Source organism: Ascaphus truei, chromosome 5 (genome assembly GCF_040206685.1).
Source record: "Ascaphus truei isolate aAscTru1 chromosome 5, aAscTru1.hap1, whole genome shotgun sequence".
NCBI lineage: Eukaryota > Metazoa > Chordata > Amphibia > Anura > Ascaphidae > Ascaphus > Ascaphus truei.
In genome coordinates, this window is record NC_134487.1 from 123,292,240 (window position 1) to 123,311,537 (window position 19,298).

Genomic DNA, 19,298 nt, shown 5'->3' on the forward strand with positions numbered 1-19,298 from the left:
AAGTGGAAGGCGGAGTAGAAGTGGTAAAAGGGGGTAACAGTTTTATTAATCATAAGGTTAAGAACAAAATAAAAATAAGAAGTGTGACTTACACTAAAAAACGAATAAGTCCTGTAACTGAGATGCTGTCCGGCTCCTGCTTGGAGTTGTTATTCTCTCCGCGTCCGGAGGTCTGAAGCAGGGGTCTTCCAGCAAATGACTGGACAGAATAAAAGTTCCTTAAAGTCTTGAACGTTCTTTAAAGTCTGGCGGCAGCACACCTACGTTTTCCCAGCCCCCGCCCTCTGGCCACATAAGGGCAGACTTTTATTCTATTCTTGAATTTTACTGTAGCAAGATTGCAATCCCACTTTAAAGCTGCAGTTCAGTCAATAACCTGCATGTGTGTTTTTTTTTAATAAATCAGATTTGTAGTAAGAAAAAATACTTTTAGCATTTTCTGTTTTTAAAAAAACAACCTTGAAAGACCAATTTTCTTGTATTATATTTTAACAGCCATTTGCTGAGGCATAGCCCCTTCATGTCCTGTCACAAGCCCTGGCACACCCCTTTGTCAGCCCTGCCCTCCCTCTTGCACACGTCACTGGGAGACTCATGAATATTCATGAGCTTCCACTGACGGACTGAAGCAGAATATAAACAGATCCCTTCACTAATTATGTCACCAAATTTCGCCGATCAATACATGGAGAACGAATTGACCTGCAGCTATACAGTTCTTTAGGTAATTAGAGATTGCCCACATGAAACTATTGAAGTTAAAAAATAAATAAAAATTAAAAAAAAGACTAAAGTGCAGCTTTAAAGAACAGAGTTTTTTTGCAGCTAAGTCATGGCTTATTAGGTTAGTAACGTGGCTATTAATAAAATGCCCTTAATATAAGACAGATGCATGTAATATATAATACTGTATGTGACAAGTGTAATTGTAGGAAACAGTCGTACCAAATCATTTAGATTTTTTATGCTGAGATCACCTAGTTTTAGGTCGTTCAGATTTGTGTATTCGGAAAGGCACAAAAGTATAAATAAGCATCACATATTTGACTAGCCGTTTGTAGTCAAGTTATTTTAAACACAATTTGTTTTGCTAAATAGGGATGGTAAGCTATAACTATGCACAATCTATCTTCATGGCTTTTCTCTATAATTAATAGCATTATTTAAAATGTAAATAAATTGGGGCTCTGAAATACTGAAGTATTATTTTTATATATGTTAATTTTCTCAGACAAATCCTGTGATTTTAGGATATATTTAGCACTTAAGAACCTAGTGTCCAAATAGAGCTAGAGAAATGCCGTAAAATACTTTATACTGTATTCTATAACTGGTTGGGATGTAGAACAGGATTACCAGCCAGGCTGGGCTTTTGATTCAGGTGAAAACACACATTGTAATAAAAGATTCTTCTTCCTCTTGTAAAGAAGGGCTGCCAGTTTGTCCTGCCAATACTTGGCATGGAAACCAATACCTGTTCTCTGTAATCTATTTGAGGGGACGGTACAGTAAATCCTATAATTCTTCTCTTTTACCTTTCTCTTATTTTTAAATACCTGTTGGGCCAAGTAATAACTCCCCCAATTAGACAGATCTTTCTCCATAGTCTTTCTGCCGTTCCTCTGGCCGTGCACATAACTTGAGTAGATGCAGAGAGACATTGCTTACAGGTGTTTGCACTTGAAGAAATAAACAGAAGAAGAGAGCGCAAAACTCATGGTGAAGACTGTTATTTAATATAACAAGAAAAACGGCTAAAAACACTCACAGAAGTAAGTTGGGTTCAAGCACACAATGGTGTAGGATAAGAAGCTGTCAAATCCAAACCGGGACTGCCGCAGCATCCACGATATCCTGCTGAGTCTGCTCCTTCGGTGCGAGTCTCCTACCCTCAGCGCGGGAAGCCTTCCTGCTTCCGCGTCACGTGCTCCGTGACGTCAGCGCGGTGCGTGATCCACGCATCACCAGGGGGAGGGTCTCCGGCTGATAGCGATCCAGCTCCAAGAGGAAATTCAGTGCCGGCCACAAATAGTCCCAGCTACAATTCCAGCTGATAGGCCATACAGAGACAGCCCCACGCGTTTCAAGGATCCAATCCTCTTCGTCAGGGGCGCTGTATCTCTATGGCCTCATAGTGTATTATTTATAAGGTTTGATCACACTTGGCAACCATATTAAACATTTAAGTTATTGCCACAAAAATTGTTGTTCCATAAAAATAATGCATACATATTCTGCTAACATTATGCTATTACTTCAAATACTAGCTAAACAATTTGCTAGTCTATATTGAGTACTGCAGGGCCTCGCTTCTCGGCGATCCGCTGATACGGCGGCACCGAGAAGGGGGCCGTCATGTTGAATTTAAAATCGCGCATGTGTAGAACAGGCGGGTGCGCCCGGCGCGCATGCGCAGACCGCAGGTCGCACATGCGCAGACCGGCGAAAATGCCGGCTTACGCATGCGCAGCACTGAAAATCGTCAGATCCGCTTTCCGGCGATTTTCACTATACGGCGGGCCTCTGGAACGGAACCCGCCGTATACCCGGGGCCCTGCTGTATACTAAGGGAAAGCAAATCTCATCAATCCATATGTGTATGATAAATAAATAAATAAGAAGAAATGTTGAGAAACATATTCTAAATGATAAAATACCATTCACCATAATCATCAACTCATAAATGTAGATGATTAAGGGTATTTGGGTAAGAACTACAGTTATTTATTATTTATTTATAAAATATTTTACCAGGAAGTAATACATTGAGGGTTACCTCTCGTTTTCAAGTATGTCCTGGGCACAGAGTAAGACAAATAATACATGGTTACAAGTACAGTTACATAAATGAGCAGGGTATACATTATATACAAGACATTGCATGCACAGTTAAAGAAAATATATATTATGAGCGTATGAAACAGTTACAGACCAGGTTAAAGTGTGAGACAGCCTTAGATTTGAAAGAACTTAAATCGGTGGTGGATGTGAGAGTCTCTGGTAGGATGTTCCAGTTTTGGTTACTACAATAAATAATTGCAATTTGGTCAAAAATGAAAATTATTAGGATATTTAAATATTGACATGATTCAAAAATGCTCATTGGCTTGCTGCATTAGTTAATTGATTGAACTGAAAATATATCTTATACTATATTAGTGAAAGCACTGTATGTTTGCCTGCCTGCCTGCCTGCATGCATGCCTGCCTGCTGGATGTCCGGTGTCCCTAGCGGCAATCTCATTGGTCCCTTGGCCCGGCCGCCCCCGCACACCTCTCATTGGCCTCACACACTCACACCACTCCCTTGGCCCGCCCCCCACACCTCTCATTGGCCTGAGGCGGAGTGACGGGCCAAAGGTCAAAAAAAATAAATAAAAAACACACACACACACACACACACACACACACACCTCTCTCCCCTCTCCAAATCACCTTTTCCCCCTCCCCAGCGGCATCACCTCTTCCCCCTCCCCAGCGGCATCACCTCTTCCCCCTCCCCAGCGGCATCACCTCTCCCCCTCCCCAGCGGCATCACCCCTCCCCGCTCCAAATCACCTTTCCCCCTCCCCAGCGGCATCACCTCTCCCCCCTCACCGCTCCAAATCACCTCTCCCCGCTCCAAATCACCTCTCCCCGCTCCAAATCACCTCTCCAAATCACCTCTCCCCCCTCCCCGCTCCAAATCACCTCGCTTCCCCGCAGCTGCCACGCGGCGCGTAAGATGGCAGACCCCCTTCCTCCCTCGCGGCGCCGAGTCAGACGGTGGCGGCGCCCGGAAGTACAGGTAGGTGTCGCTCCCCACCTCCGGCGCCAAACGGAACTGAGAAAGGGCGCATCAACTGAGGTGTGTGTGTGTGTGTGTGTGTGTGTGTGTCTGTGTGTGTCTGTGTGTGTGTCACTGTCCACTGCCCCCCCCTCCTATCCACTGCCCCCCCCTCCTGTCCACTGCCCCCCCCTCCTGTCCACTGCCCCCCCCCTCCTGTCCACTGCGTCCCCCCTCCTGTCCACTGCGTCCCCCCTCCTGTCCACTGCGTCCCCCCTCCTGTCCACTGCGTCCCCCCTCCTGTCCACTGCCCCCCCCTCCTGTCCACTGCCCCCCCCCCTCCTGTCCACTGCCCCCCCCCCTCCTGTCCACTGCCCCCCCTCCTGTCCACTGCCCCCCCTCCTGTCCACTGCCCCCCCCTCCTGTCCACTGCCCCCCCCTCCTGTCCACTGCCCCCCCCTCCTGTCCACTGCCCCCTCCCTCCTGTCCACTGCCCCCCCCCTCCTGTCCACTGCCCCCCCCCTCCTGTCCACTGCCCCCCCCTCCTGTCCACTGCCCCCCCCTCCTGTCCACTGCCCCCCCCCTCCTGTCCACTGCCCCCCCCCTCCTGTCCACTGCCCCCCCCCTCCTGTCCACTGCCCCCCCCCTCCTGTCCACTGCCCCCCCCCTCCTGTCCACTGCCCCCCCCCTCCTGTCCACTGCCCCCCCCCCTCCTGTCCACTGCCCCCCCCCCTCCTCTCCACTGCCCCCTCCCTCCTGTCCACTGCCCCCCCCTCCTGTCCACTGCCCCCCCCCTCCTGTCCACTGCCCCCCCCCTCCTGTCCACTGCAGGAAATGCAGGGGGAGGAATCCATGCCTTTGAGGCGCCCCCCCCCTCCCTTTGACGCCCCCCCCCTCCCTTTGACGCCCCCCCCCTCCCTTTGACGCCCCCCCCTCCCTTTGACACCCCCCCCCCTCCCTTTGACGCCCCCCCCCCTCCCTTTGACGCCCCCCCCCTCCCTTTGACGCCCCCCCCTCCCTTTGACGCCCCCCCCTCCCTTTGACGCCCCCCCCCTCCCTTTGACGCCCCCCCCCTTTGACGCCCCCCCCTCCCTTTGACGCCCCCCCCCTCCCTTTGACGCCCCCCCCCCCCTCCCTTTGACGCCCCCCCCCCTCCCTTTGACGCCCCCCCCCTCCCTTTGACGCCCCCCCCCCTCCCTTTGACGCCCCCCCCCCCTCCCTTTGACGCCCCCCCCTCCCTTTGACGCCCCCCACCCTACCTTTGACGCCCCCCCCCTCCCTTTGACCCCCCCCCCTCCCTTTGACGCCCCCCCCCCCTGCCTTTGACGCCCCGCGCGCACACACTGACTGACGCGCACACAAAGCCTGACTGACGCACGCACACACTGACTGAGGCACACACTGACTGTGTGTGCGTCAGTCAGTCTGTGTGTGTTTGTGTTTCTGCCTCAGACTCACTGACGCGCGAGCAAACACACAGTGACTGACGCACACACGCTACATGAAGCTGTAAAGGAGGGAGGGAGGGGGGGGACTGGATTCATGTGAATGGGGGACAAACAGAGAGAGGGGGGAGGAGAGAGAGGAACGGGAACATTACATCCCGGGCAACGCCGGGTCTCTCAGCTAGTATAATATAATAAATGTAAAAAAAACAAAACTTTTTTTATTATTTTGTGTGAATATGCATATACACACGTGCACCCATATATTTATATGTACATAAGCACACACATGCATATACCTAAAACCTATCAAATATAGATAAAAACTATATATAATAAAAATTGCCTGAAAAACAAATTTAAAATGGTACAGTATAAACCTAAACGGGAAAAACCCGAAATAAGGTGTTTGCACTCGCCGTATGGACAGGTGACTAGGGTCATGTCTTACCATAGCTCACAACTCATAACATGACGAGCCAGCTCTTCAGGTTTCCGTCTTCTGTAGTAGCTGCCATCATGATTAATTACAGGACAGCAGCTAATTACACCTGTGTAACCTGGGTATCCAATGTCGGTTGTACAGAAGTTACATCTTTTGTACATTTTGCATTTATTTGTAATTGCTGTGGCCTTGTCACAGTGCATCTTCACTTATTCATTGGGATAAATCATTGGTAATTAAAGCTGCAGTTCAAGCAATATCCTACATGTGTTTTTTAAATAAATCAGATCTGTACTATGAGAAAATAGTTGTAGCATTTTTTACAATGTAAAAGAAAAGGGGGGGAGGGGGATCAGGAAAAAGCAACTTGGCATGCCCCTAGATCAGCGGTGCGCAAAGTGAAAAAAAGGGAGGGTGCTTGAGGCAAAAAATCTAGGTCAAAGAATACAGTAGCATAGTGAGTCGGGGGAGCCAAGCACATCAGGAAAATACTGAGAATTGAATTACTGCAAAAAGGTCATTTTAATTACTATACTGTAATGGTCAAAAATATCCAACGTTTCGGTGAGAAGCACCTTCATCCTCTTCGAAACGTTGGATATTTTTGACTATAACTAAAGAGGTAACTCAACGCTCAACCCAATACCATTGGAATTATAGACTGAGGTGCAAAGGGTTAAAGATATATAGAGCACAACACGTTAACTCTAGGATAACGAAAAGAACCCAGTTGACTGCACTCAAAGTAATTATAGTTGCTAAAATAGCCTGGGATGCCAGGCCTGTATGCAGTATGCAGTGTGCAGTGTGTGTGTAAAAAAATAAAATGTAAACATTTTTTTGTTTTAATTCGGGGTCCAGCTCAAACCGTGTTATTGCGGATCCGCGTTATAGCGGATCGTGCTATAACGGGGTTGAGCTGTACTAATTTCACTATTTGAGCTCTATCTCAATAGTTGATTTACACTTGTTAGGTCTCACTATTAAACACCCTATAGGGGATTTTAGTAATTTGTTTGTTTTGTACATTTTAAGTCGTCGTGGTTGTAATAATAAATACTGTATTTTTTTGAATTTTTGGTTTTGTGAGCTCTGACTCACTTTAGTGTGTCGTTAGGTAGGGGTGATTTCACTCCACAATTGGCATCCCAGGCTATTTTCGTTATCCTAGAGTTAACGTGTTGTGCTATATATATTTTTGACTATTCTGGTAATTAAAATGACCTTTTTGCAGTAATTCAATTCTCAGTATTTTCTGGTGCGCTTGGCTCCCTCGTCTCGTTATAATGTAACAACCCATTTTTCTTTTCCCACAGCAACCATTTATAAAGTCACATTGACCGCAGAATACTCAGCTGCAGTCATTAAGTGAACCCCTGAGCCGAAACTTAGCTAATTACTTATCATTGTGTGGATTGCATTGATGCACATGTTAAAGGGGGGAAAGAAAACGTCAGCTTGAACTGCTTCTTTAAAGATGGTAAACACAGCACTTCTCTTGTACTGTAATCCGTTTGCTGCAAAAGGGATTTACTGTACCCTTTTGTTTATTAGTGCAGCATGTCCTTGGCAGCATAGGTTTAGAAGGTGTATTCACCTTTTTAAGTAATAATTTGAAATAAAGATTGATGATGATGATAATTATCACATACAACAATGCATGTTTGTAAATTGCTCGATTTAATTTTGTCATGTTTTTAAATAGGAGCCTTACTCCTGCTGTTGCTATGAAAAGAAAGCAACCGCCTCCCCAATTTCTCTTCCCCAAATCTTCTATAACCCTCATTCTTCTTGTTATGTGTTGATTTGACAGGATTGTTGGAGCAATAAAGTGTTTTTGGCAGCACATGAGTCTGGGGGTAAGAAGGAGGTTGTGGTGTCTGTCATGTTGTGCGTGTCACAGTAACTGATTTTTTTTTTTTTTTAAACATCCTGATAGAAACTACAAGGCAGATTTAAAAATAAATGAGTAATTTGGTAAACTCCAAAGTCAGTGGGGGTTTACCCTGATGTCTGAGTTATCTTCAAACACCCACAACCACTATAAATATTTCCAACAATGACAAGATTATTTAGTCGTTTTAGCAGCTTCCGCTTATACTTAGCAGTGACATATCTTGCGATTTTTAATGAAATGAATAACAAATAGTTGTGCAAAAGACAAGTACAGGCAATGCCTATAGCTAATGCCAACTTTCTATGTAGTGCAGTACTGCATGTTTGTGGTAGCTGTGTTAGGCTGTGCAAAAAAAGTGAGTTTCAATAGTAGGTGATTTGTATTTTGAAGGCAATCTTTTGACAATAGTGATGTTTTCCTGCTTGACCTATGGGATAGACAAAGCATGGCTCTAAATGTGCAGGTTCCTGCGCAGTAAGAGTCCTATAGCTTCACATTGTTTGCTGATGTATGTTTTATTGTTTTTTATAACTTGTATTTTTTTGTTTTTCCACAATATAGGTGGGAAGTGATTGCAGAAAAGAAGGGGGGCGGGAGGGGCGTAGGGAGAACATTGGTTATGTTGTACAATCAGTCTGCCTATTGGGGAGGAGATCGTTAAGACATACAGTTTGCAGCTTCAAGGTTTTTATTGGGTTTTATTAAAGGAAAGTACCATGAAATATGTCAAATGTGATATGGTTAAACTCTTTGAATATAGTAAACTAGCTGATATACCCGGCGTTGCCCGGAATGTTAAGAAAAATGATGTTGTTGTTTAAAAAAGTTATATTGGCGTACGGGCGCCCTCCTCACCCATATGGGGTAAGCGTTGGGTGGGTGAGAGGGGGGGTGGCGGCCATTATTGCGGAGGGTTAGAGGGGGTGGGTGGAGGGAAAGGGCGCGCGCAGGTGGCATTATTGGGGGGGGGGGAGTGGAGGTTGCACGGCGAGCCGTGCACGGGTGGGTGGTTGAGAGCGGAGGGTGCACGGCGGTCCGGTGGGGGGAAGGGGCAGAGCGGCCCGGGAGGGGTTGGGGGGGGGGTGGGGTGTTCCTGATCAGACAGATTAATGTCTGCGCCACACTCCGGCCGCCGCCATCTTGTGTGTGTGAGGGGGAGGCAGCAGGCAGGGAAGGGAAAGATGGCGGGGAGAGACGGAGAGGAGCTGATGGAAGCCGAAGTTCAAGTTGAAATGTGCGCTCTCTCATGTCTGGCGGCAGAGACACAGTGACCCTGCACAGGAACCTGCGGAAGAGCCGGCACTGTGTGTGCACAATGTTATTATACAGCAGCATGTGGGGATGTCACACAGTGACACAGCACGGAGACATGTTTTATTTATCTGAACTCATACTGCACACCTTAAACCATGGGACCCTTGCCTGACCATATTGTAATGATATTACAAAGCTTGTGTATGCATTAATCCATGTGCTAAAAACAAAACCACAACTACAATGCCTGAGTAATACAGTAAATGTAGGCCAACTACACACTGACTGAGAAACTTCTGATTGGTCAAATGTAAATAAGGGGTGGAGCCAAAATTATAGTAGGCATTAAATGACAGGTAGTGAGAAGATTGTCACAGCAGCTATTTTGTGTAAATATTTTCAAAGACAGATTAATTTCTACATACAGGTGTGAGGAGTCTGCAGGGCTGATAGCTGAGTCTGCAGGGGTGAGAGGCTCAGGCATTATGAGTCTGTGTATGTGTGACAATGGTCTAGGTGTGTCAGTGACGTCATCGCACCCTGCAGGCCAATGAGAGCCGTTGGGGGGGCGGGCGGATTGACGGACCAATCAGATTCTCTAGAGGCACGGACAAACAAACTGTTCTGCAAACAAACTTCATTTATATATATATATATATATATATATATATATATATATATATATATATATATATATAGATGTGTGTGTGTGTGAATATATATATACATATACATATACATATACATATACATATAATATAGTACATTTAAGATAATCTTATACTTTGCTTGTATTGTCAACACTGGCACAAATCATATGTTAATAGTTCCGTCTTCTCCTGCTTGTACTCCAATCAGTCACCACAACAACATTTAGTAGGGTTCAGTGACTCTTTGATGCATCACTAGTTTACTTTGGCAGCAGAGCAGCTGTGAGGTGGATCTTTTTCTGACAATTGTCTCCAGTATCAGTTTGTTCAAAAGGGCACAAATGTTTTGTTCGGTTGACAGAGCTGGATGTCCCAATACGTATATGTTTTTCCTGTTCGTGTTTACTGTATATTGCACATGAAGTATTTGAAGTGAGCTATAAAATGCTGCAACCATAGTTGGACTTGGCATTGGAGAAATATAAGGGTTTGTTTCCTGTGCAGTGTACAACATGGATGGACATCTCCAATAAAAATATAAGAGTTCAGGATTTTTATCACATCATAGGGATGTTGCTTTTCCGGGTGATCTCGTAAGTGTGAAAGGTTTTACAGCTATTGACTTTACTTACCTTTTGTACTCTTGCCTTCTGTGTGTAACGCTCGGACTGGCCGCAAACCAGACGAGACCCCGGTACTGAGGTGCAACGGAAGAATACCATGCACCCAACAGCAAGCGGAGGCGCGACCGGAGTGTGGTAAGTAGCGTAGCTGGTCCGGGGACAAGGATAGGTGAAATAAGGTACTTGCCAAATCCGGCGTAGAATGGTCGGGTACGTAAGCCAATGGTCAGGGAGTAGAGATATTTGCGTCGTAGAGAGTTCGTAAGCCTAGTTCGTGGAGAGGAGAAAGCTGCGTCGTCGAAGGTCCGTTTGCCAAATCCATGGGGTTCAGAAGACTGCGTGGTTGAGGGTCTGTTAGCCAGGTCCGGGTGTCCAGAAAGCAGCGTGGTCGGGTTTCCAAAGCCAAGGTCAAGATCCAGGGAGGTCAGCAGAGAATCCGGGTTCTGGAACGGGCTGAAACAAACGAGAGAGCCAAGCAGAAGCAGACAGCACCAAGGTACAGTAGCTATGCAGAGCACTGGGAGAATGAGGAGACAGGTTACTGTCCACTATTTAGCACTATCAGAGGAAGGGAGGAGCGGAGGTGCGGTCCAGAGATCCAACCTGAAAGGGGACAGGGGCCTGGGGGCTGGCCAGAGTTGACCTGGGGATGAGTAATGGTGGCGCGCGCGACCCGGAAGAGGGAGAGCAGCCGCGAGGGGAACGCTGGCGGCAGAGGGAAGCCGCCGGGGATTCGGAGTGGCAGTGGTGCCAGGTAAGGGGACGCCGTGAGCGGAGGTCCGTGATCTGCGGCTCCTTACACTGTGCTGCTACTTATTGCAGTGTCATTGTGGATTATGGTGAGATTGTGCCAGGGTAATTGTTAGGTAGGTGACAGCCTTGACTCTCGTTTTTACTGTTATATCATGTGCTAATCCTCTTACGCTTGTGCTTTCGGCTTCCATGAGTGCACATTACTCTATCACTAACCGATGTTGTGTTTGAGCACCATCTGTTTTTTTTTGTTATAGTGATGGAGTGCCTGGCATCGCACGTGCCTGTCGCTCGAGCGATGTGTGCTCTTAGGATGGAGGTGATGGGAAGGTGTGGAGGAGGTGTCACTAGGCTGGTTCGCCCTTATTGACTGAACCACTCACATGACGCATCTGTCGCGCGAAAAAACGAAATAATTTGTAAAAATACCAATCTGCTGCGCGGTTGCTCTTCATCGCGCGCACTACGGCCGTCCTGATACAACTGCTGCTGTTTGTTTGCGCGCACCGTCGTGCTTACTATAATCTCAGTCTAAAGTGAGCTAATGATCTAATTTGGACAAGCTAATTCATTGTTTTAAGGTGCAAGGTTAATTTAGAAGATCACAAGAGGTACTAGCAGCATTGTCCGTAAGAGCGTCTGTGTGTACAGCATGTTGCAGTGTGAAATCTGGGTGCATACGTTGGTGGTCTCACTAGGAACCACATACAAGGCTACACACCAGAGCTGTGAATGGCCCACAGATCAATCATCAAGCAACAAAGTAAAAAAAAAAACAACTAAATTGCACCACAGAAAATAATTATAGTAATAACTCTCATGATCTCCACTTTCAGACACACTGTACCTACTCTGATTTATCTGCAACCCCTAAGAAAGATTAACCGCGACTGATTACTACTGTATGCATGTATCTTTATTTATACAGCGCCATTCATCTACAGTACATAGCGCTTTCCAGCAGTAATACACGTGACATAATATAACATAATAAATGGGAATAAGCGCTTGAGACATAAAAGTAACAATAGGAAAAGGATTCCCTTCCCCCAAAGAGCCAGTAGTATCAGCCAGAGGAGCTACCCATATGAGGTGTGTTTTAAGATGGGTCTGAAAGGTGGAGAAAGAGGGTGTTAGTCGGATATTGAGGGGAAGGGCATTCCACAGGTGTGGGGCAGTGAGTGAGAGAGGTTTTAAGCAGGGCTTTCAATACAAAAAGGGTAGACAGGAGACATTGTTGAGCAGAACACAAGAGTCAGGATGGCATATAGCTAGAAAGTAAAGCTGAGATGTAAGGAGGGGCAGAGGAGCGTATAGCCTTAAAAGCGAGGAGATACCGGCTATACCAGCTAGTTACATTCAGGGCCTCTGACAGTTTGGGGTACAGCCGGGACTGCAGTCCCGGTAAGTTAGTGGGGCCCACCCCAAGCCCCCCCCCCCCGCCGGCGACGATAGAGTTTATTTCCTGCGCAGGCAAGAAGGGCCCTCCCCTTTCTCCAGGCACAGTATCACCTACGTGCTCAGTATCCCCTTATACCCCACTCCCCAGATCCAGTACCTCCTTATATTCTTTCCCCAGGCCCAATAACCCCTTATACCCACCCCCGGGACCTCCTTATACCCTCCCTCAATACCCATTACCTCATACACACCACACCATTATCTCCTTATACCCCCCCACCCCCCATTACATCCTTATATTCTCCCTTGGCTCTATTACCTTCTATCTCCCCCCCAGTCCGTTACCACCTTATATTCCCCACCCCCAGGTCCATTACCTCCTTATATCCCCCACCCCCAGGGGACCCTGCCTCATATGTTTGTCCTGGGCCCAACGATTTCTGTACACGATTTAGACCAGTATTTTTCAACCAGTGTTCCTGGAACCCTTGGGTTCCCCGAGTTTCCGTAAAGGGTTCTGGGTAATTCTCAGATCATGGGAAAATAGTACCAAATAGAAGAATTTATAATGCATCTGATCTCAGACGTGCTATTGGAGAAGGTTGGGGTTCCTTATAATCAGTTGCAATATTTCATTGTTTAATACATTTACTTTCTGACTGCACAGATGGTGTAGTTTACACCATTTTGTATCCCAACAGAGGGAGGAGTACTTGGGGGGACTGAAGGGAAGTAACACAGGCCCCTTGGGTCTGTGGGAACGGATTGAAGAAGGGGCACTTTGCCTCGAAACGTCACCCCTCCCCATATGCCATTTATTCATCTTTCCCACTGTTGTCTTACATCCGTTTTCCTTTTTCCCTCCCCCCTTGGTTTTCCCCACTGTTTAGTGTTAACTCCTTTCTTTCCCCCACCCCCCTCCCTCTCCTTTTAGTTGTTAGTTCGATTGTGTGTATGTACACTGAATCTTCATTGTCTGTTATTTGCACAGCATCTTCTTTTGCATACAATATATTCTTTCCTTTTTTGGCATAAACCCAGTTTTGTTTTCGCATTTATTTTGAATGTTGGGAACCCTCCAATCCATGTATATCTTAAGACAGGAGGGTTTGAGGTCCCTCCATTTTTCCCATGCATCTTCTTCTTATTCCAATTGGTTACTGTTCATTGAAGTGCTGCCTATACTCCATACTTTTAGGCTGTATTGTATGGTATGGGCCAGAGGGAGGGTGGTGTGAGAAGGTGATGAGAGAGCAAGATACGTGGGCCTGGCCTGTGGGAGAAAATGAAGTATGTGCCTGGTCGCGGGTAGAGGGGGAGAAAAGAAGGTATAGTCCTGGGGGATGGAGGGAGGAGAGAGGTAAGGCGGGGAGGAGGTATGGGGGCTGTTATAATTTCACCTTACAAAAAGTCTCAAATTGTGTACCTCTGTGAACGTCCGTCTACAGGCAGCCAGCAATGGGCCTGCAAAGGATTGTGGAGGACCGTGGAACGTAGGCCCGGGTTTGAGGGGTGGCATCAGGTGGAGTGGAGGGATCTATAGTTCTCCTCACTAGAACATTTAGAAACTTTAACCCACAACAGTTTCTGAATGACCTTTCTAACTGTCCTTTTTACAGAATCGATTTAATTCCCGACCCTGATTCTGCGCTTGACTATTTCCAATCTGAATTCTTAAAACTCTGTGATACCCATGCTCCACTACGCAGAATAAGGGTATGGGGGGCCCACCTTCCATGGGTTACAACTGACCTTATAGCACTCTACCAGTTCAGGGAAGCCTTGTGGAAAAGCTACAAAGTAACTGGCACTAACAAGGATCTCAATTTCTACAGATGCCTGCGGGGCATTTGCACAAGGCAAACAAGGTATGTAAAAGCACAATATTACGCTGACAATCTCTTCCAGAATACATCAAACCCAGTTAACTACTGGAAGGTTATCAACAACATATTCCAGCCTTCTAACCATTAACACCCAAGTAATATCACTAAGGGGGATATTACTCAGACAAACCCCACTGACATTGCAAATGCATTCAATGATTACTTTGTGGGGTGTGCTACTAACTTATTAGCAAAACGCAACCCACAAACATGAATCTCATCCTGGGAGTACCCATATAGCCCCACCCCCTCCCAACACTGCCCACAATTTTCAATTTGGCCCAGTATCCGAAGAAGAGATTACACAAGCGCTCCTCAAATTAAAACTAAGCAGCCAATGTGGACCTCACTTACTAAAATCTAAGTTCCTAAGATTGGTGCCTCAATCATTGCCAAACCAATTGCTTCCATAGTCAACTATCCTGTCTGCTGGCCATATCCCCAAGACCTGGAAAACTGCCGGAGTTGTCCCAATTTTCAAAAGTGGGGACAAAAACACTGTCTCAAACTACAGGCCAATCTCACTTCTCCCAATACTATCCAAAGTCATGGAAAAATGTGTCCACTCCCAGTTAAGCGATTACTATACCAAGACAAATTTCCTTAGCCAATTCCAATCTGGCTTTCGCCCCAAACACTCCACCGTAATTAGTTTGCAATGAAATCCAGTGTGGAGTGGAATGGGGACAACTCACTGGTGCAATATTCTCTTGATACTGTTGATCATGCTATCCTGCTTAACAAGCTCCAGAGCTCTGGGATACGGAAGCATGCTTTAAACTGGTTTCATTCCTACCTATCAGGTAGATCCCAACATAAGTCCATCTCGGGCTCTAACTCCAACCCCCTGGATATCACCTGTGGTGTCCCGCAAGGCTCTGTTCTGGGGCCCCTATTCTTCTCAGTGTTCATCAATGATCTTCCCACAGCTTGTAAGGAAGCTTCAATACACATGTATGCAGATGACACAATCCTATATGCACGTCTAATAACTCTTGGTGTCATGCCTAAAATCAGAGATCTTTTGTTGCATGTCACTATGTGGTTCATTATGATGCAGATTGGGAGGGTCTGAAAGAGGTATAACAACCTTGAGAGTAGGTTAATTTTTAGGGATTGGATGTGATCTATCCAGGAGATATTAAATTGAGAGCACGTGTGAAGGTTTTAACAAATTTGGTAAGTTATCTTGATATAAGGAGGAATAGGATTTTGTTAGGAATATGCCTAGATATTTAATAGCCTGGTATTTTCCAGCGAAAGTTAAAATTTAGTGACGAGTTTGACCATACTATATAAGGTGGATGGTTTATATTTAAAGCTACTGACTTGCCATTGTTTATTTTAAAGCCGGAACCCCTACTCTATTGAAGGCTACTCGTCAGTTTGTTCATCAAGACCAGATGGAACAGGAACAGAAACTAACGCTGTTAATTTCATTTTTTTTTTCTGTCATTACTTATTCTAACTTTTTTTATTCACGTAAGGTGAAAACAAAAAAACTAGCCACGGCGTTCTCGTATTTAAACAATGTAAAATTCATGCACAAACACGCTAGTGACACGCAGCTTCCCGCCTCTTATTGCTTGTTAGCCCGAAAGAACAAATATACACTTTAGCTGCGATCCACTTGTACATATTCTGAGTATATTCTTGCCAAAATTGGTCCACTTGGAACAATTGTTTGAGACTTTTATGCAGTGATCAAGCCTGTGTGTAACTTTAATCTTGTTAGCTAGTGGACCGTAGCTTTTATATTTGTCAGTGAAGGGGTCATGTGACGTCAGGGCGTGCATTAGCATGTGAAATTGTTGTTCCCCCCAATGAGTCAGACGCGATGACAAAATTAATTTATTTGGGAAGGCGTGTGTCAAAGTCGCTCTGTTTATCCATAAATGATTCAACATTCAATATCCATGTGTAAAAAAAGTACGTGAACCTTTTAGATTCAGTACCTGGTGGCGCCCCCTTGAGAAGAAATTACTTCAACTAAGCGTTTCCTGTAACTGCTGGTTAGTCTCCCACATCAGTTTTGAGGAATTTTGGCCCATTCCTCCTTACAGAACTGCTTCAACTCAATGACATTTGAGGGCTTCCTTGCATGGACAGCTCACTTCAGGTCCTGCCACAACATTTTTTTGGGGTTTAGGTCCGGACTTTGATTAGGCCATTCTTAAACGCGGATTTCTTCTTCTGCAGCCATTCTTTTTCTTGATCTGCTTGTATGTTTAGGATCATTGTCATGCTGCATTGACCCCCTTTTGCTTCAGCTCACGGACGAATGGCCTGACATTCTTCTCTAGAATCTTCTGATGCAATACAGAATTCATGGTTGTGTCAATGATGGCAAGCTGTCCAGGTCCTGAGGCAGCAAAGCAACCCCAAACCATCACACTCCCAAAACCATGTTTGACGGTCGGGATGAGATTCTTCTGTTCGAACGCAGTTTTAGTTTTCACCAAATGACATGATAATATCATGAGATATTATGTATTTTAATCCATCAGGTGCTTCAGGGGCTAAAAAAAATACAAAAAAAGAAAAAAGCGCAAAAGCCCATAGAGTAGTATAGTCAGTTTATAGGATAATAAAAAACGGTTATAAACACTCACAAAAAGTAAGTTGGTACGGGCACTTCGGTACTTTGAATGACCGCTGGAACAGTAGTGGTCCACTTGTCCGTTAGCTGGGTGCTCAGTGTCTTTCCCTGCTTTCCTTCACTCGATCGGCGGCGTGCATCCGCTTCCGCGTCACGTGTTTATAACCGTTTTTTATTATCCTATAAACTGACTATACTACTCTATGGGCTTTTGCGCTTTTTTCTTTTTTTGTCTTTTTTCCAATAGTTCCTACCGGTCCTGAGGTTAATTGTAAAGAAGCTGCATACCCATATCTTTCCTAATTAGAATCTCTGTTCTCTGGGTCCACTTGATGTGACTATATTTTAATTACTATATATTTTTTGTGTGTTGTTCTTTTATTGTCTCTGTGTAACCCATTTTTTATTATATGATTATTTGTCTATGAGGTAAGAGCGCCAGCTGATACTCTATTTGTATCAGCCATTATCTTTTTTTAATGTTAAAAAAATACAACTTGGGTTTAAAAATACTATATATTGGGTTTGTAACAGGTCAGGACTTATCATGGGTCTGCTCTGAGCTTCAAAGGGACTAAATTGGGGGAGCGTATCTTGTATGGCCCACTAAAAGTACCAGATGGGTGGTATGGAGCTGATAGTCTTGAGATAAGGGTAGTTGCTTTTCTAGAGATGGGAATAAAATATGGCTCTCCTACAACTTTATAAACACGACCCTTCTAGAGCTACCTTCAAAGCATTCTCTGGAGTGTTCTGCACGGTTCAGGGGGCGTGGCTAAAAGTATTCAACCCAAGAGTGACTTTATTAAAAATTAGAATATCATGTGAAGTCATCTTCTCTGCATAATAACAGGTACATATTTGTAACTGTGACAAGAAGACAAATCAACCCGTACCACACACTGCAAGAGTAAGAGTTGTCAAGGACAGATGTTCATTTGTCGCTCAAATTTATGATTAAGGCGGTCATGTTTAGTCTCATTGTGTCCGCCATGAAAGCCTGAATCTATTGATGTTTCTCGCGTGTCTAATTATTACAGAAGGGAAGTAATGTGTGCGTTTAGATATTGAGAAGTGATGCTTTGGGCTCTGAATGAACTATTGCATGCTCTGGAGAGAGTAATTTACATTTTCAGACACATTTTGATACAACATATTTTTGTGTGTTAAAGTTGCAGAGGCCCCGCACTCTTCACCAAGCCATTTAAATTAAATGCCAGGGGAGGCATGAGGCCTCTGCAACTTCTCTTACCTGCTCTCAGCCGACTCTTCGGCAACGCAACATCATATGACGCCGCCGAGGCCCGGGAGCAGGTAAGGAGGGGGGGGGGACGTGAGATGGGGAGGGGGGGAGGGGAGGGCAGACGGGGTCGTGAACTAAAAAGTTTGCGCACCCCTGCTGTATATAATATGCTCTGTTTCTATATTTCCGCCATACCTGATAAAGAACCCTGAGAGGTTCAAAAGCTTGTAGCATATCAACTACTTGTTGGTCCATCAAAAGGTATCATACCACCTACTCCCTCTCCCTCCTTTGTTATTTTATTACATGGAAGAAAGGACCAACACGGCTACACACGCTTCTTGGAGTCCATTTCAGGTGATTTTAAAAGCCACAGTGCTCTCTAAAGTTTACCAATTAATCAAAACAAGCTTCCTCTGTCATGTCAACCTGTTTTTGCAGCCTAGCAGTTTTACATTTGTTACGCCACCTAGTGAGAAGTAACTCAAGGAAGGGATATCAAGAACTAAAACATTAAATCAAATGATCATAAAACTTCTCTCCCTGTAACTATGCAAAAGAAGATGTCCTTTTTATATTGATCTGAAAGAAAACTAACATTGAAAGTAAGCAGTAATCGGACTTCTGGTGGTGACGTCACCGCACATGCAAGCCTAAAGCGGAGCTCCCGATTCCCCTCCACTAAAAGGAGCTAGAACGAGTGAAAAAAACACCCCAAAATACCAAAAAAACACGAGGGCAGCACCAGCTAAGAGAGAGGATGTCTAAACAACAAAAAAAATGCTCGATGCAAAGCGTCTCCACATATTTTGCTCCGACGAAGCGCCAGGGAGAGCAGGAAGAGCTGAGCCAAGATGGCGCCGACACCAGCGTGGCAAGCGCTGCCGCCTGCGAGCAGCACCTACCGGAGCACTTCAACGCCAGTCACCTTATTACCAAAGACTTCTTAGAAGAGTACATGAACCAAATGTTCTCTAAACTAAGGAAAGGCGTTAATGAAGATTTCAATAGCGCCATCAATAAAATAAAACAGGACCTATCAGAAGTCTCTCAAAGAACGGAGACCCTGGAGGGTAGGGTGGAGGAAGTGGAGGCAGTGCAGTCCTCAGCAGAGGAGATTAATCGTCTTAATCACGAAATCGCGCTGCTGAAAGATGGTCTGGAAGACCAAGAAAATCGGGACCGGCGCCAGAACTTAAGGTTCCGCAACAACCCTGAAACAATCCCCACAGAAGCCCTCACACCCTATCTGCAAGACCTCTTCCAGCACCTGGTCCCAGAGCTGAAAAAGGAAGAAATGGAGCTTGATCGAGCCCATAGAGCTCTGGGTCCGAGGC

The 19,298-nt window shown here is 45.5% G+C and overlaps 1 protein-coding gene across 3 annotated transcripts in view; it reads left to right on the forward strand.

Moving 5' to 3' along the window:
• The window catches only part of SLC41A2 (solute carrier family 41 member 2), a 176,420-nt gene that overhangs the window by 15,675 nt on the left and 141,447 nt on the right, over positions 1-19,298 (forward strand). Inside the window, exon 2 of one of the 3 annotated variants that reach the window (XM_075600576.1) lies at positions 13,853-14,101. The exons of 1 other annotated variant lie outside the window; for it this stretch is intronic. The gene's annotated coding sequence lies outside the window, so the exon portion shown is untranslated. Of the gene's footprint in view, positions 1-10,101; positions 10,215-13,852; positions 14,102-19,298 lie in introns of those variants that run through there. One more of the 3 variants, XM_075600578.1, reaches the window with a different exon arrangement.